Genomic DNA, 26737 nt, shown 5'->3' with positions numbered 1-26737 from the left:
ATTTTTCAGCAGGATAATGCTCACCCACACAGCAAGGGAACGTCTTCACCAAATGACAACACTTACGTGTCCTGCTCAGTCTCTAGATTTATCAGATTTTCTCAATTTACTTTTCTCATAAATTCAGCTGTTGATATAGTGATAACTATAATTATTACTGGACTCGATACTAGGATAGCTTTAGAGTTGCTTGCAGATGAATACAGTGAATTAAAAGCACTACTTCTGTATTTATTCTAATATACGTTTATTACTGAACAAAACTGATACTGCCCAAATAAGAAGATTTTTTAATTGTTTAAAATGTTCACAGGTACCTAAAACATTTGCACATTGCACCAAACTGTCCCATGCCGTCTTGTCCTGTCTCATCCTGTCCTGTCTCGTCCTTTCCCGTGCCATCCCGTCTCATCCCAGCCCGTCTTGTCCAGTCATGTCTTGTCCTGTCCCATCTTGTCTCCTCCTGTCTTGTCTGGTTATGTACAGTCTCGTCTCTTTCCGTCTCATCTATTCCCATCTCGTCTCTTACCGTCTCGTCTCATACCATCTCATCCCGTCTTGTCTTGTCCTGTCCTGGCTTGTTTTGTTATGTACCGTCTTGTCCCTTCCCGTCTTGTCTTGTTATGTAGTCTCATCTCTTGCCGTCTCGTCCCATCTCTTCCAGTCCCATCTTGTCTCTTCCTGTGTTGTCTCTTCCTGTTTGTCTCTTCTCTTCCCGTCCCATCCTGTCTTGTCATGTTTTGTTATGTACTGTCTTGTCTCTTCCTGTATCGTCTTTTCCTGTTTGTTTCTTTCCATTCCATCTCTTCTCGTCCTGTCCTGTCTTGTCATGTTTTTTGTACCATCTCGTCTCTTCCGGTCCCATCTTCTCCCATCTCGTCTTTTTCAGTCTCGTCTTGTCCCATCCTGTCTTCCCTGTCCCATTTTATCCAGTCCTGCCCATCTTTTCACGTCCCGTCTTGTCATGTACTGTCTCGTCTTATCCAGTCCCATCCCGTCTCTTCCTGTCTTGTCTCTTCCCATTCCATCTTGTCTCGTCCTGTTTTGTCATGTTTTTTGCAAAGATTCGTCTCTTCCTGTCTCATCTCTTCCCATCTCGTCCCTTTCAGTCTTGTCTTGTCCTGTCCTTTCTCGCCCTGTGCCATTTTATCCTGGCCTCGTCCTGTCTTGTCATGTACTGTCTCACCTCTTCCCGTCTCGTCTCGTCCCATCTTATTTCGTCCTGTCTTATGTTTTGTAATGTACTGTCTCGTCTCTTCCCATCTCTTCCCATCTCATCTCTTTTCGTCCCATCTTGTCTTGTCTCATCCGTCCGGTTTTGTCTTGTCATGTTTTGTTATGTACCGCCTAGTCTCTTCCCGTCTTGTCCCTTCCCATCCTGTTTCATCCTGTTCCGTCCCATCTTGTTTTGTTATGTACCATCTCGTCTCTTCCTGTCTCATCTCTTCCCATCTCGTCTCTTCCTGTCTCATCTCTTCCCTTCTCGTCTTGTCCTGTTTCATCCTGTCCTGTCCCATCTCATATTATCCAATCTCGTCCTGTCCCATCTTGTGTCATCCTGTTTTGTCTTGTTTTGTTATGTACCGTCACATCTCTTCCCGTCCTGTCCCATCTAATCCCGTCCCATCTTGTTCTGTCCCTCTACAAAGATGCATTTCACTTTTATGTAATTACTTACATACAGTAAATCCTCATTACATCAAATCCTTTATTATTGAGAACATATTGTATAAAATTAGAGAATAGGACAGAAACCACAGTATCTTATGGTCTATAGTCTCAGAGTCCTGATTTACATGTTAAATACATGTGAGTTCAGCTACATCAAGAACGTCCACATCTTCTCCTCCTCCTCTAAGATTTGGAAACTGTCCCTGGTGACATTTATTCCTGTTTAGTATGCTATGATAAGCCCTCAGATAATCACACTTCAGCCGCTCAGCCACAACATTCATTACAAATGACCTTTGGAAGCAGCAATTAGCCAGGAAGGCTCTATTGTTGCGAAACAGAAGCTGAATTAACATCGGTTAAGAAGAATCAATATGGGAGTCCATTACTGGCCCACAGTCCGCCTGAACCAGCCAGACAACAGCCAATCAGCTGGATTAAAACATAACCTGGCAAATATTAGATATGTAACAGCCAGGAAACAGCCAGAGAACGGCTGCATTCAGACTGAAATTCATTCACTGAAATGACATTCTAGCTTTTCACATTAACACCCACGACTAGGAATAGGGAGCATCTTCATTTGTACAAATTTCTGATGAAAAAAAAGGTGTTTGCCCTCTTTTTTGCATGTTTGTCACTCTTAAATGTTTCAGATTATCAAACAGATTTAAATATTAAAATATGTTAAAGACAACACAAATAAACACAAAAATGAAGGTTTTTATTATTAAGGAAAAATAATAATAATAAAAAAAAATTGAAATAAGTTGATGTTCTTGTTGCTCAACAGTGGTTTTCGTCTTGGGGTTCTCCCATGGAGACCATTTTCATCCAGTCTCTTTATTCTTATTATTGAAACATTAACACTGATCTTAACTGAGGAGAGTGAGACCTGCAGTTCTTTAAATGTTGTTCAGGGTTCTTTTGGGATCTCCTGGATGAGTTCTTCATGCCCTTTTGGAGTAATTTTGTTCGGCCGGCTGGTCACTCCTGGGAAGGTTCACCAGTGTTCCATGTTTTTTCTCCATTAGTGAATAATAATAGTGTGGTTCTCTGGAGTCTCAAAGCTTTAGAAATGACTTTATAATATTTTCCAGACCTTTGATAGATGATCAACGACAGTATTTGTCATTTGTTCCTGTTTTCACAAAGGGTCATGTAAGTTTGGAGTTTTTCCTCTTTTTTTACTCTCGTGTTGTCTTTGACTAATATTTAAATTCATTTTGATAATCTGAAATTTAAAAAGTGAGAAACACTTTTTCACACCACTGTACACTCTGTGTAAGAACTTTGTAGAACTTCTTGTGCCACAGATACACACAGTCATTCTCCAAAAATGCCTATAATGAAGATCAAAGGTAATCTGGCATAGTACCATTTTGTCTAATTAAGCATTGTGTAAGTGTAAGATTATTTTGCTTATTTTAAGAATAATAAGAATAACTAGAAAAGTGCATTTCCTGAGGGAAACGCAGGACGGTTGTGCAGCTAAAATGTCTCAAATTGCTTTGGTCATTGCTATGATGTTGCTAGGCGCTTGCTATATTTTCTGTGGTGGTTGCTAAGGTGTTGCTAAATGGTTGCTAGGTGGTTCCTAAGGTGTTGCTAGGTGGTTGCTAAGGCATTGCTTTGGTATCTGTGGTGGTTGCTATGATGTTGCCAAGCAGTTGCTAGGTGGTTGCTAAGGTGTTGTTAGGTGGTTGCTAAGTCATTGCTATGATATCCATGGTGGTTGCTAAAGCTACTTAGAATTGGAATTAGAATTATTTTAAGAAATTTGACTCGAATTGAGCACATTCCTGTGTTCAAACTCCATTGATTTTTACTTTTTACATGATTTAAGCCTTACTTCTCTCATTTTGCGATATTTAGTCTAGTTTGATTGTTAGTTTGTATAATTTTATTTCTAATTTTTCTCCCATTTTCTCCCAATGTACACAGTCAATTACCCAACCCACTCATTAGGACTCCCCCTATCACTAGTGATGCCCCAACACACCAGGAGGGTGAAGAAGACTAGCACACGCCTCCTCCGATACATGTGAAGTCAGACTCCGCCTCTTTTTAAACTGCAGATGATGCTGTAGCATCGCTGAGTAGCATCACAGCGCTAATGCTCGGAGGAAAGCACAGGGACTCGGTTCTGATACATCAGCTCACAGACGCAGCCTTGTGCTGATCGTCATCACCCTTAGAGTGATGAGGAGAAAGAGAGCCAACTACTGTACCCACCCAGAGAGAGCAAGACCAATTGTGCTCTCTCAGGGCTCTGGCAGCTGATGGCAAGCTGCATGAACAGGATTTGAACCTGCAATCAGCCCTACTGTGGCTGTATCTTAACATATAGCATATAACTCTTAAGTATAAATAATTCTGTGTATTTAACTGTAAGAACTTTAATTCCAGACTGTGGGTTCATATATTAAACAGAAGTGTTACACAGAGACACTAAAGGCTAAATAAAAAAGGAGCTGCATGAAATAGAGGACTGATTGCATTTAGACTTCAAGGATTTTTCTACAATTCAGTCCAAGTCTCACAGTACTGCTGAGCTTATATATTCACTGGTGTTTTTATTAGTCATAATATCTCTTATTCTTTCTTAATATTTCCTATTTAAACAGTTTGCTCTGAAACGAAAGTGATAATAAACCTTTAGTTAACTGTACACAGCTTCATACAGAAATGAACTGGAAGAGAGCTACAGGAACAGTCAGCTAAACTCTATAAACTCTCTAAACATTTGACAAAAAACATGATCCAAAACTACGAAAGTGATTGGAAAGTGCACCAATAAGTGTATTGTTGAAATGGAATATAGCTTTAAACAGTATATGTAGATTAAATTGGGGTAATTGTTAAATCTGGCAACCAGGCAGGCCAAGAAAGTGCGACCATTTCCATTTTTTTCAAATCAATTTAATTTATTCATATTTATATCAGGCAACTGATGTTGTCAGAAGGTTTGTGGCCAATGCTCATAGCAGCCTAACTAAAGGGAGAGAGTGCCAGACAGCAACATAGACACGGAGGCACCAAAACTGTGTTTTGTCCAGAGTTAATTTCTTGAATTTCTTGTCTCTTAATAAAGTGTTTGAGAGCATCAGTAAAGTAGTGAAGAGGTAGAGTTACAGGTATACATTGAATAGTGAATATTTGAGTAATGTTCTAATACATATTATCAGAAGCAACAACTACTCAAGTAAGTAGTGCTGGAGGATTATGGCCTAAAAAAAAATAATCTTCGATTTTTTCACAAAAAATCAATTATAATAGATTCCCCCCCACCCCTGCTAAGAATCAAACTACAGATGACAAAGAACTAAAAACGTGCTTTATCCCACCGGGTGTCTGTGTCTAAAGTGCTGGAACTTTTTTCAGTACGAGTTCAGTCCTCAGACTGAGAGGAATGTTTAGAAAATATGCGCAGGTTAATCTGTGGGAGGCGCCGGTAACAAAGTTAATATGGATAAACACTTCAGAAATGAGTAGCGTTTTCAGATATTTTAGATTAATAAGATAAAATGTCTGTAGGTAAAATCGCGATTTCTCCATTTTGAAAAATGCATTAAAACTGTAATTCAAATTAACCAAATGAATTGTGAAAATCGCCCAGGACTACAATCAAGTGAAGAAAAAACTACGAAATGAAGGTCACTCAATCTGAAAGTAAATTTTAAGACATATGATGGTCTTGCAAAAAAGACCATCATAAACATTAGAATGATGAAACTGGCACTCATCAGGACCGCGCCAGGAAAGGAAGAGCGAGAGTTTCCTCTGTTGTACAGAATAAGTTTATCAGAGTTACCAGCCTCAGAAACCACAAGTTAAAAAATAGTTTTACATACTGTTGAAACATAACACTGCAATTTTGTTTTAGTTTAGATTTTGCAGGGGGTGGTTGTTGCAAATATGTGAGATGAGCCATTTTCATATTATATGTTGATTACACTAATTAATTAAGGCAAGCAGAAAAAGTTTCATACTGAAAAAATACTTTTAACTATTTTTCCAAGATCTTCAAACTTTAAAACGGGTCAAACTGACCCGGAACAGAACAGGAGAGTGAAGTTACTACATGATTCCTTCTTAAGTTACTGTGTGTAATAATAATAATAAGAGATTTTGTCTTATAAGTGTAAGATTATTTTGCTTATTTTAAGAATAATAAGAATAACTAGAAAAGTGCATTTCCTGAGGGAAACGCAGGACGGTTGTGCAGCTAAAATGTCTCAGATCGCTTTGGTCATTGCTATGATGTTGCTAGGCACTTGCTATAGTTTCTGTGGTGGTTGCTAAGGTGTTGCTAAACGGTTGCTATGTGGTTGCTAAGGTGTTGCTAGGTGGTTGCTAAGGCATTGCTATGTTATCCGTGGTGGTTGCTTTGATGTTGCCAAGCAGTTGCTAGGTGGTTGCTAAGGTGTTGCTAGGTGGTTGCTAAGGCATTGCTATGTTATCCGTGGTGGTTGCTTTGATGTTGCCAAGCAGTTGCTAGGTGGTTGCTAAGGTGTTGCTAGGTGGTTGCTAAGTCATTGCTAAGATATCCATGGTGGTTGCTATGGTGGTTGCTAAAGCTACTTAGAATTGGAATTAGAATTATTTTAAGAAATTTGACTCGAATTGAGCACATTTCTGTGTTCAAACTCCATTGATTTTTACTTTTTACTTGATTTAAGCCTTACTTCTCTCATTTTGCGATATTTAGTCTAGTTTGATTGTTAGTATGTATAATTTTATTTCTAATTTTTATCCCATTTTCTCCCAATTTACACAGTCAATTACCCAACCCACTCATTAGGACTCCCCCTATCACTAGTGATGCCCCAACACACCAGGAGGGTGAAGACCAGCATATGCCTCCTCCGATACATGTGAAGTCAGACTCCGCCTCTTTTTAAACTGCAGCTGATGCTGTAGCATCGCCGAGTAGCATCACAGCGCTAACGCTCTGAGGAAAGCGCAGCGACTCGGTTCTGATACATCAGCTCACAGACGCAGCCTTGTGCTGATCCACATCACCCTAAGAGTGAAAGAGAGAGCGCCATCTACTGTACCCACCCAGAGAGAGCAAGGACAATTGTGCTCTCTCAGGGCTCTGGCAGCTGATGGCAAGCTGCATGAACATAACAGGAGAGTGAAGTTACTACATGATTCCTTCTTAAGTTACTGTGTGTTCCTTCATAGTCTAAATGACTTTACTATTCATTTACTATGCAGGAAAAACCTAAGCATCTCCATGAGTATACTTCCCTAATTTTGATAATTACCCTCCTTATCATTTCCATTTTCACACATCAAACATTTCCATGTAACAAGCAGCTCCTGAGTGTTTCCTCCGCTCCTGAAACTAAACTACGCCCTTGTTTTTATCTGAAAGTGGATCTCGGTGGACGATCCATGCGCTGAGACCGGGGCTGGAGCTGGCGTGTGTCTGTCTGTCTGTCATTAAAAGCTCATTAGCACGGTCCTGACAGGGATTTAATGAGGAGAGGCTGCTCTGCCTCTGGCGTCTCTAATTAGCTGGCTCGTCTGACGTCTGAGAAACTCAGGACTGAGCGGTTTATCAGGAAATCTCGGGACACAGTCCAGAAAATACACCAGGAAAATAGATCAGGTTCATCTGAAATAAAGAGTCAACACGTTGGGTGGGTTTACTGGACAGGGATTAGTGCTAGTTTCTCAGGGGGACGTCTGTGAAAAATATTTCACACTTCTACTCACAGCATCACTACTGGACTGCAATTGAAAAAAAAAAAAACAAGAGAATCAGTGAGTTTTTAGGTTTTCTCTGTCACATGACTTCATGTTCAGTAGCTCCTCCATTTCCACTCGCTGTTGTGTTTAGTTTATGTGGATCTCCGTGGAAACACGCACCCAAAGTGTAATTACGGTGCGCGGCAGTGGACAAATTGCTATTTTATTAAACGCGAGGAGACAAAACACAGAGATGTGCATCCGGACGGGACTAAAATTACCGGAGGATCACGGAGTTCAGAGAAAAACAGTAGATAATTCAGCCTGTAATTTTCTCAGAGGACGTCTGGGAAAAAGACCGACATACATGGAGGAAATTACCCCAGGACCCCCTGAGAAACTCCCATCAAGATAGGGACTAAGAGTGTTTTCTTTAAATGGAAAAACTCTGTACAAAATGCTGTTCGGCCCAAGGTCTCCTTCCGCTAAAATCCACTTTTACTTGTTCTTTGTGAAATACAGTAGGTCTTCCTCATCCTCCATTGTCTGCAGAAGCTAGTAAAAGAAAATATTCAGAAAAACGAGTCGATCAGGAAAAAGCACAGTGTCTACATCAACCCGTGAATTAGTATGGCAGTTAATTCCTGTGTTATTTGTGCGAATAACACCTCAGTGTTTATATGCTTTACCCTTTTAGTAATTCAGAGCTAAGAAACAAATGGTTAGAATTAGTCTATGGAGGAAAAACACCACCAGCCAAGTACAGTTGAGATAGGTAGGTGTATGTTTAGAAAAGTTTTGTTTACACTAGTTAAAAGTAAAAATCTATTGTTAATTTCTGGACCTGGACTACCCACCTTTGTGTGTAAGTAACTGTAGGTTTAAATAGGATCTCCGGTGGATTTGGTGTTTTACAGAGACTCTAAGACTAGATCAGTGGCTGAACTGCACTTAGCAGGGCATTATTACACATGTTGTAAAGCAATATATGACATTGTAAAGACTGTTACTAGTGTAAAAATGTCTGACTGTTGTCCGTCTCACTGCCCCCTGGTGTTGAAGTGCTGTTAGCCAATCAGAGGCGATATGTTTGCATGTATGAATACTCATGAGCAAGAGGTAAAATCCTATACTTTCTTCCCTCCCTCCCCTAAACTCCTCCACTGAACAAGCTTCACAAAAACCGGCTCACATGGCATTTAAAAATTATTTAAAAAGTGATGGAATGAAACCTTTAAGCTTTATGTCTACTGTGTTATATCCTTTTTATTTGTTTTTTCTAATTAAACCCGTTTTAACCTTCATTTTTAAGTTTAATTGCTATCATAATGCTTGCAGAGCTAACAGTATGTATGGTTGTAACCGTGACATTTTAAACCATTCTAAGAAATTGTTCTATTGTTTGATGATTGATTTATAAAAGCATTTAATATCCTATTTAAACAGGGCTGCCCTTCGAAGATCAACTAGATGTGGGCATAAACAACTTACTAATGTTAATGTAATTAGGTGAATATCTCCAGATCTTTTAATGAAGTGGTGGAGAAAGCTGAAGGCCGCTCTCTGGAGGTGATGGAGGTGACCCTCTGATGGCGGAAAACATTACTTACCTCCATTTTGAATACATTATTCTTTCTGAAGACCGAGGTTTTACTCATCTGTAGGTAGATGACTGTAATTAGCGTTATATCTCCTGATCTTTCAATTAAACCCTGAAGAAGAGAGCTGAAGGCCACTGTCTGGAGGTGACCTCTAATTAGGGGGCAGTATTACTGCTTTACTGGAGCACCGTCTTCATGTCTCACTCAACACGTCCTTCACTTTTTCACTTTTCACTTTTAATTTGCCTCATTTTCTTCTCTTTTTCTCTTTTTTTGTTGCTGGACGTGGCATCATTCTGTTCACGTCCTCCTCCTAAATCTTGCCAAACCTCCCCCATGGCATCTCTTCTCTCCGGCCACATGAAAGGCCAGATCACATTAAGCTGTAATGGCTGCTTCAGAAGCTCGCCGAGAGCAGCACGTCCCATTAGCTCGGCCTTTCCTAAAGATATATTCAGTAATAAGCAGCGTTTACTGGGAATTAAAGCCCCTTCCCTCTCACAGCCAGATCCACAGCCCCAAAAACAGCCTGATTACTGCATCTTATTAGTGCTTTAGGCCGAGCGCCTCACACACTTCCATTTCTGGGGGACTATTGTGAGAAAATGTGGGGAAACAAACTGAGATTCATAGCAAAGCGACGCAAAAGTACGAGTGGTGCATCCACTTGTGTGAAAAGGAAGAGGTTTGTCAGTATAAAGACAAAGCAAGGAGGCCACTCGGGGAAAGTCTGGCTCTGAGAATTTACAGTATTGTTGCTTTTATGGAAAAAACATGGCAACTTTTCAAGAAAATGTTCTTATGTAAATTTTAGAATTCTCAATCTGATCATTTTTGCTGGTCCAAACATCATAAACTGGTCATACACTATAAATAAAAGATAGCATTTATTATTTTCTAATAATAAAAAAGGAGACATATTACACCTCCTTTTAGACAAGTTAGACAAGAATAGGCCTATGTTGTACACAAAATCACTCACTCATTTCAGAACAATATCTCCAATATCTTCCTCATCTGCTGTCTTGCTACAAACAGTAGGTACAGATTCCTCCCTCAGAAGAAGTCTGCTGGCTAATCCTGCTGTGTACTGCCTGAGGTTTTAAACCAGCAGACCTAAAAGTCGTTACTTTAACTTATCTTGTGAGTGGGGCTCTGGTGGGGGTTGACAGGTGAGGGGTGGAGCCAGGGTGGTTCTATGCAGATTTCCTTATTGTGACATCACAACAGGGACACATGTGAAGACAGACTCCGCCTCTTTTTAAACTGCTGCTGATGCAGCATTGCCGAGTAGCATTGCCGAGGAAAGCGCAACGACTCGGTAATGATACATCAGCTCACAGACGCAGCCTTGTGCTGATCCACATCACCCTAGGAGTAATGAGGGGAAAGAGAGAGCGCCATCTACTGTACTGTACCAATCCAGAGAGAGCAAGACCGACTGTGCTCTCTCAGGGCTCCGTCAGCTGATGACAAGCTGCATGACCAGGTCTGACAGAGTCGGATTCTGGCTGGGACCCAGAATTTGGCTCAACACCAGTAAAGGCAACTATACAAACTGACAACATTCTACAAACCAATCAGTGTGAAGTATAGAGAGACTCCGCCCACAGAGAGGATGAAGAAGATGTAGTAAAGTAGTTTAGTTGCTCAGTCTCTAAACTGCAGTGTGAAACCAAATTAAAACTAACCAGATTAAATACAGTACAAAATAAAATGCAACACAAACACACATGCATGTTTCTTCTATGGCAAAGCTCAAAAGCACGCTTTGTACTTTTGTATTTTTGCCTTTGTTCTGCAGAATTAAAGGACAAGATAATGAGTACAGGTGTTTCTTTGAGATTAAAAACCCGCAGAATGTGAAAAACAGCCCATTTCTCTTAATCTTCATCTTCTGCTCTGATTAGAATTAAAAGCTGCTGCGTGTCGGCAGAGATTTCAGCTTCATCCAGGACCTGATTCTCATCCAACCAGCATAAATCAACATCAAGAACTGCAGCAGTTACTACATATATTTAACATATTATATAGATATAGAGTTACAAGCATATAAATCCATCTGTATATGTGTATATGCATACAGACTGTCCAATTCCAGCTTTGCAATTAATGTTTTACCCTGTTGGAAAAAATATATATACTTAATTGTACTCAAAACATATTGAGAAATGTCTAAGTATACTGTAAATATACTTTTTAACAGATTTATGTACTTACTTAAAATATATTAAAAGTACATTAAAATTATGCCTTCATCAAATGTTTGAAAGTAAACTTTGATCATACTTTAAAAAAAGTACAATATAGTGTACACTTTTAGTTTAATGTAATTCAATATACTTCTAAAATACATATTTCCAAATATATCTTTGTACTTTTTTTTTTTTAGCAAAATGTGTTAAAAACACTGTTACAGTAGTTCACTTAAAGTACAATGTATCATGTAACTTTTTTAAAATTAATTTTGAATTAAAAAAATTAAAGTAAATTTGTAACAGGCTAAAAAATGTAGTACAGTATATTAAAATATATATATATTTTTTATACCCAACGAAGTATACTAGAAATGTGCTACTTACAAAAAAAGACAGGAACAAGAAGCATATATATTTGTACTCTGATGTAAATAGATCACATATATTTAACATAAATATATGTACATTTCTAATATACCTGGTGTATAATAAATAGTGATACAGTTTAATACTCATTATTAAATGTATTATAATTTTAATGTAAGCATATTTAAAATATATATGGGGTTACATACATGAAGTAGTTTATATATGTTTAAATGTTACTTAAGTATATTTAAAATAGTTCCATTTTAGTACAGTTAAGTACACTTAGCACAATTTAAGTAAGACTTATTTTGTACTATTTTTATACTGTAATTAAAGTACAAAAAACAGTTGTTCTATTTTATCACTCTTTAAATATACTGATTATTAATAATGTGGTTACACGAACACTTTAGTGCACTATAGCATAATAATGCTTAGTATACTTTAATCTACTATAATACGCTATAATAATAATAAATAAATGGCTGCATATTTTTCTCATGCAATCTTCTTATATACATTTTAACATAATATATGTCAGTATAGTGTATATAACATTTCCTGCTGGAGTTTATACACACTCACGGCTGATTCCGGCAGCATGCTGAGTCTGCAGAGCTGCAATCACGCTCCTCCGCCATCAAATCTGCTAAATTGAAACTCCTGGCCGTGTCTGAACCGTTCATTTTAAGCAGTTTTCCTATGATTACATTTACTTTAGTAATCTGCGGCAGATAAACTGCAGAATAAACACAAGTTTAAATTGAATTTCGGAGACGTAACAGGAAAAAAAATCACATTAGATAAATACAGAAAGCAAAATTGTCCCATTTAAAATAAACAGACTGTTTGTTTCTGTTTTCTCTGCAGAAGAAATCGCTTATTTTTCCCTTTTTTGATATTACCTAAGCTGATGCACATAAAAACCTGTTTATTAATAGATATTAAAAACCTGTTAAATTATATGAATATCTCTGTAAAATCTGGCATTAATACACTCCATTAAATCCATTTTACAAATTATACTAAGGGTACATTAATTACTATTACAGTACTTACTACAGAATATCTAACTAATTATCAATTGACACTAAGACATTATTAATACATTTTTAATAAATATATATTTTTAAATGTTAAATAGTATTACCCTCACATTTTTTACATATTTAAGTAATATTTTAAGTGATTACTGTCAATCGATAGGAAAAAAAAGATTAATCAACAATATTTGGTGATTATTCAGAGTTTAAATCTCAAAACCAAATTTGTTTTATTAATAGCTGAAATGTGTTCTTTTAAAATTGTGAATTTTATAAACATTTTTTAATCTTTAAAAACGCTTTTATTGTGGTAATTTCTGCCTCTTTAGCTCCCTCTCAGGTTAAACTGTGCTATAGGTTAGGATGATGTTTGTGTACTTTAAAGCACCGAGACTGGAGCAGAATTAGCATTAGCCACTAAGCACAAGCTCATTTGCTGTTCAGGGGTGAGTATAATTGGCCTGTAACCCCCGCTAGCACTGCTGGAGCAGCATTAGCCGCTAACCTTCACTAAGCACTAGCTCTTTTGTCGTTCAAAGGCGCGTATTATCAGCCTGTAGCCTGCTGCTAACCACTGCTAACTAGCACATCTGGAGCAGTATTAGCATTAGCCGCTAACACAATATATATGACAGTTTAGTGTATATAACTTTTCCTGCTATAGTTTATGCACACTCACGGCTCATTCTGGAAGCATGCTGAGTTTGCATACAAGTAGTCAGATTAATCACAACAATATTTGGTGATTATTCAGAGTTAAAATCTAGATTAAAGAGGCACTAAACTCTAAACCACATATTTTATTACTAGCTGAAATTTGTTCCTTTAAAATTGAAATATACCAGCTCTGCATGAATTTTTATAAACATTTCTTATCTTATCTTTAAAAAACTATTTTATTGCAGTCATTTTTGGCTCTGCAGCTCCTCTCAGGTTAAACTGTGCTAAAGACAAGGATGATGATACTTTAAAAGCAATGAGACTGGAGCAGAATTAGAATTAGCCGCTAATCTTCACTAAGCGCTAGCGCGAGGTGAGCATATTGTAGGACTGTAGCCTTCACATTTGCCTTAAAACAAGCTTCGTGGTACAAACTAATATCATCCTGGCTTACCAGAACACTCAGGGTTCCTCAGAGTAGCGCTGTTGGGCGACATTAGTTGGTAATCTTGGCTAGTGCTAACAGTCAGGTGCTAATGCTAATGCTGCTGAACCCAGCCTTAGTGGAATTCTGAAATTCTAAGCTGTGTATATTAACATCCAGCACTCGCTTAACTTTAAAAGAGAGTGTCTTTTTTAGGAAGTACAGTTCTGTTTACTTAGCTTAGCTTAGCTTAACTCAGTTACACCCCCATTACCACCACTTAGCAGAGAGAACTAATGAACTAGATGGAAAACATGGTGACACCTCTGTTCCTTACTAGTGTTGCATAAAATGCGCTGTATAATCCAGTGAGCCTTATAGTGCGAAAGAAACAGTAAGTTAGGAGAACTTTTGACTAAATTAAGTTGAGTTAAGTCAGAAAAGCTCAGTAAAAAGCTCAGACTTTATTGTTTTAAACTGATTTTTTTTTTACAGTGTAGGCCTGAATCTGCTCTAATCCGCTGCTCCGGTAGGTCTGGACGGTTGTTTTGTCCTGTTTTGCGCAGACGTCAGGTCTGAACAGACTGTGTGAGGAGTTGGAGGAGTTACTCTGACAGGAGCCGGGGCTTCAGAGACCCGCTGTAGGGGCAGAACCGGCTGCTCTGACCCAGCGTACATCACTGCATCACTCTCACGGGGGGGAAATGCCACGGGGTCGGGGTGACTCAGCAAAAAGATCTGACCACTGAAGCAGAGGCATACACATATACACACACACACACACACACACCATCTGTTTTTCTCCTCTCTAGGAACACTTGCAGTACACTGTCCAAATTCAGCAGCGTCTTCAGAACCCGTCACAGGAAATGAGTATCAGACAGGCTGGAGTGGACACTGACTGTCTGCTCGGGTCATCCTCATGCAGCGCCTGCGTCACTAATCCCACGTCCATAAACATCAACGAGACCAGACACGCACCGGCCACTTTATTGGAAACCCCTAGCTCTGAACTACTTCTACTGGTCACTTTTTTTAATCCAACAAGAAGTATCCAGACAGCAGTATCTTCTGGGCAGCAACCTGAGCAGCGTCCTGTGGGCAGATTCCCGTGAGTGGCATCCTGTGGCGCCCTTTGAGAATTGTCTTCTGGGTGGTGTCCTGTAAGCATTGTCCTCTAGATGGCGGCCTGTGTGTGGCATCATGTGAGCATTGGTGGCGTCATGTAGGCAGTGCCACATGGCCAGCATCCTGTGACCAGCATTTTTATGGGTAGCGTCCTGTAAGCAGTGTCCTGTGGGCAGTGTCCTGTGGGCAGAGTTCTCTGGATGGCGTCCTATGGGCAGTGTCCTGTGAGCAGCATCCTGTGAGCAGTGTCCTCTAGATGGTGTCCTGTGAGCAGCATCCTGTGAGTAGCGTTCTATGGATGGTGTCCTGTGGGCAGTGTCCTGTGAGCAGCATCCTGTGAGCAGCGTTCTATGGAGGGTGTCCTTTGGGTGGCATCCTGTGAGAGGCATTCTAACATGTCCTTTACATGATAAGCTGTAATGCTGTATAGCTCCTGTAATGCTGGAGAAGATGAAACTGAAACTTCATGTGAAGCGCAGCTTTTTATCACAAGAACGTCAGTTTAGGAGTGTGAACTGTTCAGAGAAATGTCATATATACAGTACATCACATTCAAAGGATAATGAGAACAACACGTTGGAGCAGTCAGATCTTCTTATCCAACATAATCAATGTGCTTCTACAAGAATGGTTAAAAATTCCCATAAACACTCTCCTAAACCTTGTGGAAAGCCTTATTAAAAAAGCTGGAGCTGCTATAGCTGTAAATGACTGGCCACAATCATACTAAACCCTAACTAAATGGATTAAGAATGGGATGTCACTCAAGTTTATATGCATGCAAGAAGAAGGCAAACGAGCGAATGCTTCTGGAGATATATAGCCCTATTTTAGTGATTATAGAGCACCGTTAGCTGGATTTAGGGCGTGTTTTTGTGTCTTTTTGGTATCATGAGGGCGCCAAAAATATGCCTTGCATGTCTCAAAGCACCAAAAAAAACCAGCATGTACTATTTATCTTAATTAAGCATGGGTGTGTTTTGGGCATAACGTGAAATAAACCAATCAGAGTGCCATAGTAGGGGGTGTACAAGTGCTGGGAGCACCTATAGGAATGATCTCTGATGATTGACTGTTGTCAGGGTTTTAATCAGTCAGTGGAGCTCCTGTGTTTTCCTCCACCAAAGCAGAAACACACCAGAAATGTACCTGAGGGCCATTAGTGTACTTACAACCTTCTCGTGACACTGCAGGGCTGAGCAAACCGAAAGTAGAGAGAGAGCGAGTGACAGAAAAGGAGAGAATGAAAGAGAGAGAGAGAGAGAGAGAGAGAGAAAGTGGAGGGTAGAAGTAGATGGTAATTTATCTGAGCTCGGTAAAGTGCCATCACATTACCGCCTTCACCAGTCTAATCTAATCTGATCTGATCTGCAGCTGATGCGTTTGGATAAAAGTGCTGTGAGAAGAAGAAGTAGTTCACGCCAGGATGTCCTTTTAGCATTCCTCTCAAAAATACAGCGTTCATCTCCCGCTCGAAAAATATTACATTTATCCAATATTACATATATCATATTATACAGAACTGTTATCAGAGATTCCAGAGATACTACAGACCGTCCTCAGGAGCTGCAGCCATTTTTTAGGATGTTTGAAGGTTCAGTGGTGCTATTTTACAGCAATGAAAAGATGAAGATAGAGGCTTTTTAAATTCACAGAAAGAGGTAAAGTGAGGTAATCGTGATAAAGATGTCAGAAACACACACACACACAGTCAAGATTCAGTAAAATCAGGTGTATTTTAACTGTGGCATGAAGTTTAAAAAGTGTGACGGATCATAAAATGCAATACTATCAGAATTATTTAAGCAATAATACACGAGAGGAAATATTGTCACTGCTGTGCTGCGGTTATACCATCCATTATCGCTGTTTTTTATACCACAGTTAGTTCCGACCCTGCAATGTGATTGGCTGAGAGGTGTTTTAAAAGTGACATTACCAGCCGGTAATGCACTATAACCGAAGCTCTCCATGTATTACTCCGCCACAAACAGATAACCTAGCAACGATGCAGCGCTTACAAGCCAAATACAAACCAATTGCGATGAGGCACTGGATCCCAGAGACCCAAAGACGCGGCCCCACAAATAAATAAATAAGCCCAGCGATTCAAAAATACACATTATCAGCCAACAATATCAGGATAAAAGTTGTAATTATTAAAACAAAAGCCTAAGTGTATATATTTTCCAGTTGTTTGTCATTATCATTTGGATGACTTTTGTATTAATACACAATAAAGAACATTTAAAAAATAATGACAAAAAAAACACTAAATTTAAGGTGAACTATGTTGAAGTGAGCAGGTAATGGACATTCAATACAACTTCAAAACTGTGAATATGAATTATGTAGAGACTGCAATATAGCGTGGATATGATGTTATGGATTTACAGGTAGAACATACAGCATATATACACACTGCAGCTCGTTCTCTGTGGTCTGCTGGGAAAAACAAAGTATACAATCAAAATACAATCAAAAAAACATTATCTCATAGCTATATATATATATATATATGTAGATATAAATATATAAATATTCTTTCACACCTAAACCCCTGCAGAGAGAAAGCAGCCGTTTAAAGGTGTGAAATCCTACATACATGCTGCTGCTGTGGGTAATTTACATGTAAAGGAGAACGAGGGGAATTTAATGGCCTGACTGCTCTCATTACAACTCTGTTCTTCACATTAACCATTTATCATCACCCCTGACTCATCTTCTCTGTGTTATTACCCATTCATGAGCTCTGTGTGTGTGTGTGTGTATGTGTGTATGTGTGATGACTATTCAAATACAGAAAGCACCAACATATGCCTCAATAAATATGACTCAAACAAAGGCTCTCAGAAGCTACATTTGTGTAGTAAACCTTCTTTTTTTACCAAATTATAAACCTCTGGAATATAATCAAGAGGAAGATGGATGATCACAAACCATCAAACCACCAAACTGAACTGCTTGAATTTTTGCACCAGGAGTAAAGCAGCATAAAGTTATCCAAAAGCAGTGTGTAAGACTGGTGGAGGAGAACATGATGCCAAGATGCATGAAAACTTTAAAAATCAGGATTATTCAACCAAATATTGATTATTTCTGAACTCTTAAAACTTTATGAATATGAACTTGTTTTCTTTGTATTATTTGAGGTCTGAAAGCTCTGCATCTTTTTTTTTTTTGTTATTTCAGCCATTTCTCATTTTTTTGTAAATAAATGCTCTGAACGACACTATTATCTGGCCTTATATATTTTTGGGAATATTAGAGATGTCACAGACAGTTTAGCCCCGCCCACACTTAGGTCACTGAAGTTATAAGGAGTGTTTCCGCCTGCACTGCATTTTGAATCAAGCAAATATCAGCATCAGCCAAACAGAACAGAGGTCAATCTCAGAGGTTTTATGGCTTTTTTAATTTCCATTTTCCATACTGTCTCAAATATCCTGATTTGGGTATATATATATATATATATATATATATATATATATATATATATATATATATATATATATATATAGCGCTCTGGACAAAATTAAGAGCATTAAGACTATTTAAAAATGATGAGTTTCTTTGATTTTATCAAATTTAAAACCTCCGGAATATAATCAAGAGGAAGATGGATGATCACAAGCCATCAAACCACCAAACTGAACTGCTTGAATTGTTTTCCCAAAAGCAGTGTGTAAGACTGGTGGAGGAGAACATGATGCCAAGATGCATAAAAACTGTGATTAAAAACCAGGGTTATTCCACCAAATATTAATTTCTGAACTCTTAAAACTTTATGAATATGAACTTGTTTTCTTTGTATTATTTGAGGTCTGAAAGCTCTGCATCTTTTTTTGTTATTTCAGCCATTTCTCATTTTCTGTAAATAAATGCTCTAAATGAGAATATTTTTATTTGGAATTTGGGAGAAATGTTGTCTGTAGTTTATAGAATAAAACAACAATGTTCATTTTACTCAAACGTAAACCTATAAATAGCAAAATCAGAGAAACTGATTCAGAAACTGTTTGTTAGTTATTTTTCCAGAGCTGAATATATTTAGAGCCTCCAGGGACACTGGAGCTTCAGTTTCAACCTATGAGTGTAGAGCTACAGGATCTACAGGCCCAGCTGTAGCAACATCTGTGGGTAAATGTGCTGCAGGATCCATACAGAACCTGTAGAACCTCCTCTATACCCAACAGTCTCAATCTCAATAATCTTATATCCAGAATAGAGAAACCAACAGGGTCTAAACTAAAAACTCCTTTCAATTACAGTACAGTTTTCCCCAATAAACTTTATTCAGTTATTTAATTCTAAAATTGTAATCCCTATAATATGTCATCATTACATTCTCAGAATTAAACATTCAGAACATTCCAACTATCAACCTCTTGGAACCAATTTTTTTTTTTTAGTCAATTAATGTAAATCCCAGCAAAGCGACACTCCTATCTGATAATTTCTTCAAAGACAATCCAACACTTTTCTCTTTTGTTTGATTTTACCCTAAATGTAGTCAATTAGTCAGGTCATGTTTGGTGTCTGAAGTGCTGCTTTGTTTGTTGAGCTATGCTATGCTAATGCAGCTCACAGGTAATAGACATGATTTCTCTTCAGACAGATAAAACTGGAGCTTCAAAGTGTTCATGTTGTTTGATGTAAAACATTCCTTTGCACAATCTTAGAGTGAACAGTGTGGCTTTGTGTTTGAAATGCTGCTAACGAAGATTGAGGCTAACAAGTAATTTAAGTGTATGTGCTGCAGTTAACATTTAGATAGAATACACTGCTTAAAAAAAAAAGTTTCCAAAAGGTTTGGATATTATTAACCCTGTTTTATGCCTGGGGTCAATTTTACCCCAGCAATTTTAACGTGAACATTATTTTTCAATATTTAAAATTGTTACCCAAGTTTGTCACATGCTACATTTGTTTGTTGACTACTTAAATAGCCATTTAAAAAGTCTACCCCATCCATCCATTCCAATACACATTAAAACAAAATTGAAAGAAAAAGAACTAAAGTTATCAAGAATATTAACTGATGTAATGTCATGTAATGTAGCTAACTGTAGTAGCTTGTGTTGATTTTGTAGCAGCCAAATGTCTTTCAGTTCTTGTTTGGCTGATTTTAGATTTCATGAAAATTCATACATGCAAACATGTCACCTCTGATTGACCTACAGCACTGCGATACCAGGAGGCAGCGACACGACAACAATTAGAAAGGTTTTTAAATAAAGGCATTTTTACACTAAAAACAGTCTTTGCAATGTCATATGTTATTTTACAACATGTGTTTTATAATGCCCTGCTAAGTGCAGTTCAGCCACTGACCTAGTCTTAGAGTCTCTGTAAAACACCAAATCCACCGGAGATCCTATTTAAACCTATAGTTACACACAGAGGTGGGTAGTCCAGGTCCAGAAAGTTCCGCAGCAGAGCTGCCCAGGTAGTTGGTAGAAACCCCCGGGTTTCTTGATCGATTCCCCCTGATCGACTCATTTTTCTGAATATTGTCTTTTACTAGCTGCTGCAGACAATGGAGAAAATCAGAGAGACCTACTGCATTTCACAAAGAACAAGAAAAAGTAGGTTTTAGCAGGAGACCCTTCAGCTAATTTCAGATTTCCACAGTAAAATGTACAGATACACTAATCCTTCTCAAATGCTTAAATTATTATTTTATATTTAACTTTAGGCTGTATTAAACAGAATTAAACTGACAGCGTGTCTCTTTGTCTAAAGCTGGTTGGTGGTCAGCTGTTATTTTTTTATTCAGGCTGTGGGTTTTTGGCTGATATGAAATTTAACATGGTTACTGAATCTCTCACAAGCCCTGCTGCACCTGTGGATGATTGAGATGATTGAGAGCCTGTTAGAATTGTTTTATTCACCCTCTGTTCATTCTCTCCTGTAATATTGAAGCTCAGCTGCTTAATTTCAGCCTGTGTGAGATTTGTGGAATCTAAATGCGAACTCATGCAAAGTCCTTTCACACAGAGTTCTGCAGGTTAATCGTTTCTGATGATTTTTTTTGATGAGTTAATAAATATGGCGAGTTCATTATACAGTAATAGTGATGACTGAATGCAGTTCCACCTCTTCACATATCTTCTGTATCCATCATGTTTTATTCTGGGTCATTAAATGTAATTAAAATGAACACTGAGCAGATTTAATTTCTGTAGCATTGTGGTCAAAACTATTGTAGAAGAGAACAAATGAAGATTATTAGAGCCGAGACCAAGTCTAAACCAAATTAAGACTATTAGACATGAGACCCATTCAAGGCAATCGAAGACAACTGAGCCTTACCCTTTTAAGTCCTGGCGTCCACGTGTGTGGACATCACATTTTGGGTTGTCTAGACCACAACAAGGGCCTGGTGTCCTCTTATGAGGCTATAATACTGTCATCTAGTGGTGGCAGAAGAGTTTAACACCTTACAGTTTTGATTTTGTTGATATATATTTTTTTTACTTTCGTTATTTCCTCATCTTGAAGCAGAACTTCAAATGAGCCATATTGCTCAAAGGGGCTCAATTATTGTTTCTACTTTTGTTTTGCACTCAGGCAAAAAACTCTGCAGTGTTCAGACACAAAATAAATGTTTTGCACATTACTAATTTCGACTTCATTGTGTTCTATCAAAATATAAAACTAGTTCTCATTGGTGGACGTAGCGATATCATGTAAAAAGATCATTCCTTTTTACACCAATCAGGTGCCAATTAGCCCAAATAGCATAGTAAAAAAAAAGAATGCCATGTAAGATTTCGGGTCTTGGGAGTTTAGAAGTAAATCTACACTGATGGTTTGGTGTGGTGGTCTGGAAGTGAGGTGTATTCAGGTAAATTTCTATGTGTTTCTATCATGGCAGCAGGAGATACAAGTGCTCCACTGACTGATTAAAACCCTGACAACAGTCAACAGTCAGTCATTCTTAGCTTAGCCATGCAGGACACAATGCAGTGTGAAAAATCAGCTTTTGACTCAACAATAAACAGAAAAAAAGAATAAAATATAATTGCTGTTCCCTTAAATGAGCTGCTGGTGTATCTTTACAGTGTGAATGTGCAGCTCAGTATCTGTCTCTGCTGAGATGCACAAAAGTGCCATGCTGTTAAGATACGAACACGCCAAAGTCAGAGCTCACCTGACTCTTAAAGGTAATGACAAATGGCACACTGATTGGTTTATTTCACGTTACATCCAAAATTAACCACACCCATGATTAATTAATAGAATGTGTATGTTTCAGGATTCGCAAGGCATGCTTTTTGTACCCTCATGATACCAAAGTCACATTGACACATCCTAAATCAAAAAGAACATTGCACAGTTGACTATAAATCACTATAGATCGCCAAAATAGGGCCCTAAGAACAAAAACCTTATAGCCAAGACTACATGACCCTTCAAACTGAGCTTTTTCAGAGAAACAACCAAAACAGAGGAATATAACAATAACTAGCGACCAAAGAAACCTAGAATTTTTTCTTGTGAAAAATCATGATAAACCCTAGTTATATTAACAGAGTTTAATGTGTATTTTCAGTGTTCATGGCCATTTTCTTCATAACAAGAAAAAAAAAAAACGCTAGTAGTTTATCTCAGTAGCTATCTATCAAGCAAACTTTGTCATTCCACCTTAAATGGTGCAACAGACAACAGGGGCTGCAGTATTTAAGGTGGAATGGAGGAATTTAAGAATCAACAGTAATAATTCACTGATGCACCATCTCCCACTTTACTGAAAACATTCGATAATAAAGCCCTAAAGTTAACTAGTTAAAGGCAGCAGTTCACCTTAGCATGCCACTGCTATGTAACTATATATGAATCGGGTGCTTGAAGGGTTTCCCAGTTATTAGAGGGAGAAATTTACTCATTACACTCGAAAACAAGGGGTAGGGGTACAAGAGAGAGAAAGAGATTGGGCCCAAGACGGAATCCTGGTCAGAACTGAAACTATAGTCAAGAATACTGAGGGTGTCGAGTGGTTCAGCAGTCCAAAGCGCTGCCACTATGTTCGGGAGGTCGCTGGTTTGAATCCCGGTCATGCAGCTTGCCATCAGCTGCCAGAGTCCTGAGGGAGCACGATTGGCCTTGCTCTCTCTGGGGGGTACAGTAGTTGGCTCTCTTTCCCCTCATCACTCCTAGGGTGATAAGGATCAGCGCAAGGCTGCGTCTGTGAGCTGATGTATCAGAACCGAGTCGCTGTGCTTTCCTCCGAGTGTTAGCGCTGTGATGCTACTCGGCAATGCTACAGCATCAGCAGCAGCTTAAAAAGAGGCGGAGTCTGACTTCACATGTATCGGAGGAGGCGTGTGCTAGTCTTCTTCACCCTCCTGGTGTAGTGGGGATCATTTGTGATACAGGGGGATATACAGCTGAGTAGCAGTTAAATTAACATTTAGTGATGCTTAAATCTGTTAACAAGGCCGAGATAAGTTTACAGCGACCCAGATAAGTGTGTGTGTGTGTGTGTGTGTGTGTGTTATATGCCACCCTTCCACTCTGTATTCGTCCAGCTTTGAGCTTTGGGATCATTCAGGTCACATCATTAGCTGGATGCACCCTAGGGCTATTACAGTCAAAGGTCAACAAAAGGTCAAACGCACCTCATTGTATCTTTCATTTCCCTCTTTTTCCTCACATTTGCTGCTCTCTCTCTTTCTCTCTCTCTCTTTCTTCTTCTTATCCTCCACTAGTTATTCATTTCCTTCCGCTGTGCATAAAACAAAGCATTCAGTATAAACGCTACACCTTCCCCCTCCCCCTCCCCCATCTATAACTCCATCAGTTCAGCCTCACAATCGTAGAACTATACGCCCAAACCCGGCGCAGATGAGAAATCTCTCCCCTCTTTAATAAATAGCAGGGATTTTATTTGTTTGTGGGCGATTTATTCTCCAGCTTTCAGACCACGCTCACTCTTTCATGTTCCTCCGGGCCGAGGGCGGCTGTGTGGATTACTTTGTTCTGTTTGCTGTTCTGACATTTCTCATTCACTTCATTAAAACTTCTCCAGCTCTGGACTCCAGTTCTTTAAAGTTCTGCTGACCTTTCTCCATATAAAGTTCACCCAGAAAAAAAAGCCTCAATTCCTTTAGTTCTGGCTGGAGAAACAAACTTTGTGGAATTGAGCTCTGCGTTAGTGTAGACGGGGTTCATACACTTTTAACCAATACATTTCCATGATTTTTTCATGACTTTTTCATGCCTTCGAGGTGAACTTTCATGACCATACGAATTTTAAAACATCATAGCAGACATGGACAATAAAACCAAAAATCAACTAAAACCATAATCAAAATTGATTATAGTATGCCTAAAATGAACACAGTTTTCTTTTTTTTTAATAAAATGTGTGTTAGATCCTGAGAGCTCCGTTGTTTAAGGGCTAAAATACTGAATTATTTCTGAGCTGATAAACTGAAACACCAAGATTTATTTGTCAACTAAATAATTCCATATTCCATGTTTTTCTTCATAGTTGGGTTAAAGAATTTGATGTTTTTAGTGCATAAAACAAATATGTATTGATGGTTATAGTGTCTTTTTCTCCCCCATTTTATTTGACCCATTGTCCCACCCATTGTCCCAGCTATATATCCCCCATGCAGCTGATGCAGCACTGCCGAGTAGCATCACAGCGCTAACGTTTGGAGGAAAGCACAGCGACTAGGTTCTAATACATCAGCTCACAGATGCAGCCTTGTTCTGATCCACATCACCCCAGGAGTGATGAGGGGAAAGAGCACCATCTACTGTACCCACCCAGAGAGAGAGCAAGACCAACTGTGCTTTCTCTTGGGGCTCTGGTAGCTGATGGCAAGCTGCATGACCAGGATTCAGATCACCGTTTTCCCGATCATAGTGGCAGCAGTTTAGACTGCTGGACCACTTTGAGGGAGCCGAGCGAGCCCCCATGATACTTTAATTTTTTACGTTAAAACATTTTTAAACATTATTTACAACAATCAAATACACTCATTAATTGAGAATGAGTTTACGGGACTCCCAGTCAAAAGTTTCTACAGCCAGTCCAGACAGAAGCATGTGCCAGCAAAAAAAAATCTCGTCCAATTTTATATATTTGAAACAAGTTATTTACTTAATGTAGAAGTTTAGATTTAGCTTTTTTTTGACTATTGTCTAACCCTAACAGGGTTCATTTTTTTTTTTTACAATGCATATGGCTACACCTGACAGGTATAAAAATAAGGCCCATCAGTTGGAGTGTTCCAGGCAGCAGTGGAGGCTTTTTATGTTCCTTTCCAAAACATCACCGAACATCCAGTTATGGAATGACGCGAATGCAATAAAACATTTCCTCGTAAGACCGATATAGCACAAGAGCACTCACCAAGCGCCACGTCTGCAATTCCACTTACACCCAGCATAGCACATAGAGTCGAGCACTGAGTTCATGCCTGCCCAGAGACGGCAAAAAGCACAATTAATCTTTCAGAGAAACATGAATCAAACCTTCCACACGCATATATATATTAATTATGTATTTTTACACAAAGACTCAAAGACTCAGTAGCACAGAAGCAGTAGGTGCCCCTACTAGTGAAGGCCAGCACTGAACCAAACGAGGACCTGCTGTCTTCTGAGAACAGTGTTTAAAGAAGAATGAAATATTAATAACTCTATATATTCACTATCGCAGGCATGGTGTGTTTGTTGAGCACACACACACACACACACACCGCGGACTGAAAGTAAAGGATCTGTTCCAGCGGTGGGAGTGAATAGAGTTCAAGAGACGACTGCAGAAATCCACGTATTCCATCAAACCCACTGAAAAAAGATAATGAAATATGAAATATAAAGTTTCTGACTTATAACACCTCTCGGCATGTAGAGAGAGAGAGTTGTAGAGGTTCCTAATGGACCCTAGTGAAAAAAATGTTGATTACAGTACATTATTATGTTATAGTGCACTAAAGTGTTCTTGTAGGCACATTATTATTAATCAGTAGTATATTTATTAAAATAGTACAAAACTACAAGTACTTAAATTGTGCTAAGTGTACTTAACTGTACTAAAATTGAAAAAACTATTTAAATATATTCTCAAGTAACATTTAAACATATATAAACTACTTTATGTATGTAATCCCATATTTTAAATATGCTTACAGTAAAATTATAATACATTCAATGAGTTACATTACAACTATATCACTATTTATTATACAGCAGGTATATTAGAAATGTACTGAGAACTGATGTTAAATATATGTGAACTATTTACATTAGAGTACAAATATGCTTCTTATTCCTGTCTTTTGTAAAAAAAAAAAAAAAAACACTCTGTACACACTTTAACTACACACACAACTCCCAAAATTTATTCCAAAGTACTAAAACACATATTAACTAGCAAACTTAGTTCATTATAAATGTTTAACCAACTTTTAAACAGGCACTGTTAACACCCACCTCTCCTCACCAAGATTTAGTGCGAACTGTGGAGAGGGGATACTGAGAACGCGTGGTTTCAAAATAAAAGTCTGCTTCACAGATCAACTTCATACTCAATAGTTCAACGTAAAAGTGCACAAAAATCACAAGTATGAAATAAATTAAAGTATAAAATAGTGTCAAATAGAGCAAAGGTAGTTAGAGAGGGATTTTACGTGAAATAAAAATAATAACATATTATTTATCTTCTTATCCGCTACAGACGCAAATGCGAGAATATTTACTAACGAATATAATAAACTAAAATAAACACAAAACAGACGAGGAAACTAGAATAAACACAGACAACGGTCAACAAAGAAACAAAGAAAGACCTACAACCTAACAGACGTGAAACGTACAAGAACTGACAAGGGAAACAGGAAACGCAGGGCTATAAATACATACACACACACAAGACTGGAAAGGAAACAGGGAACACCCGTGGAAAGGTAACTAGGGGGC

This window comes from Astyanax mexicanus, chromosome 9 (genome assembly GCF_023375975.1).
Source record: "Astyanax mexicanus isolate ESR-SI-001 chromosome 9, AstMex3_surface, whole genome shotgun sequence".
In the NCBI taxonomy this organism is placed as follows: domain Eukaryota; kingdom Metazoa; phylum Chordata; class Actinopteri; order Characiformes; family Acestrorhamphidae; genus Astyanax; species Astyanax mexicanus.
This window is presented reverse-complemented; position numbering follows the sequence as displayed.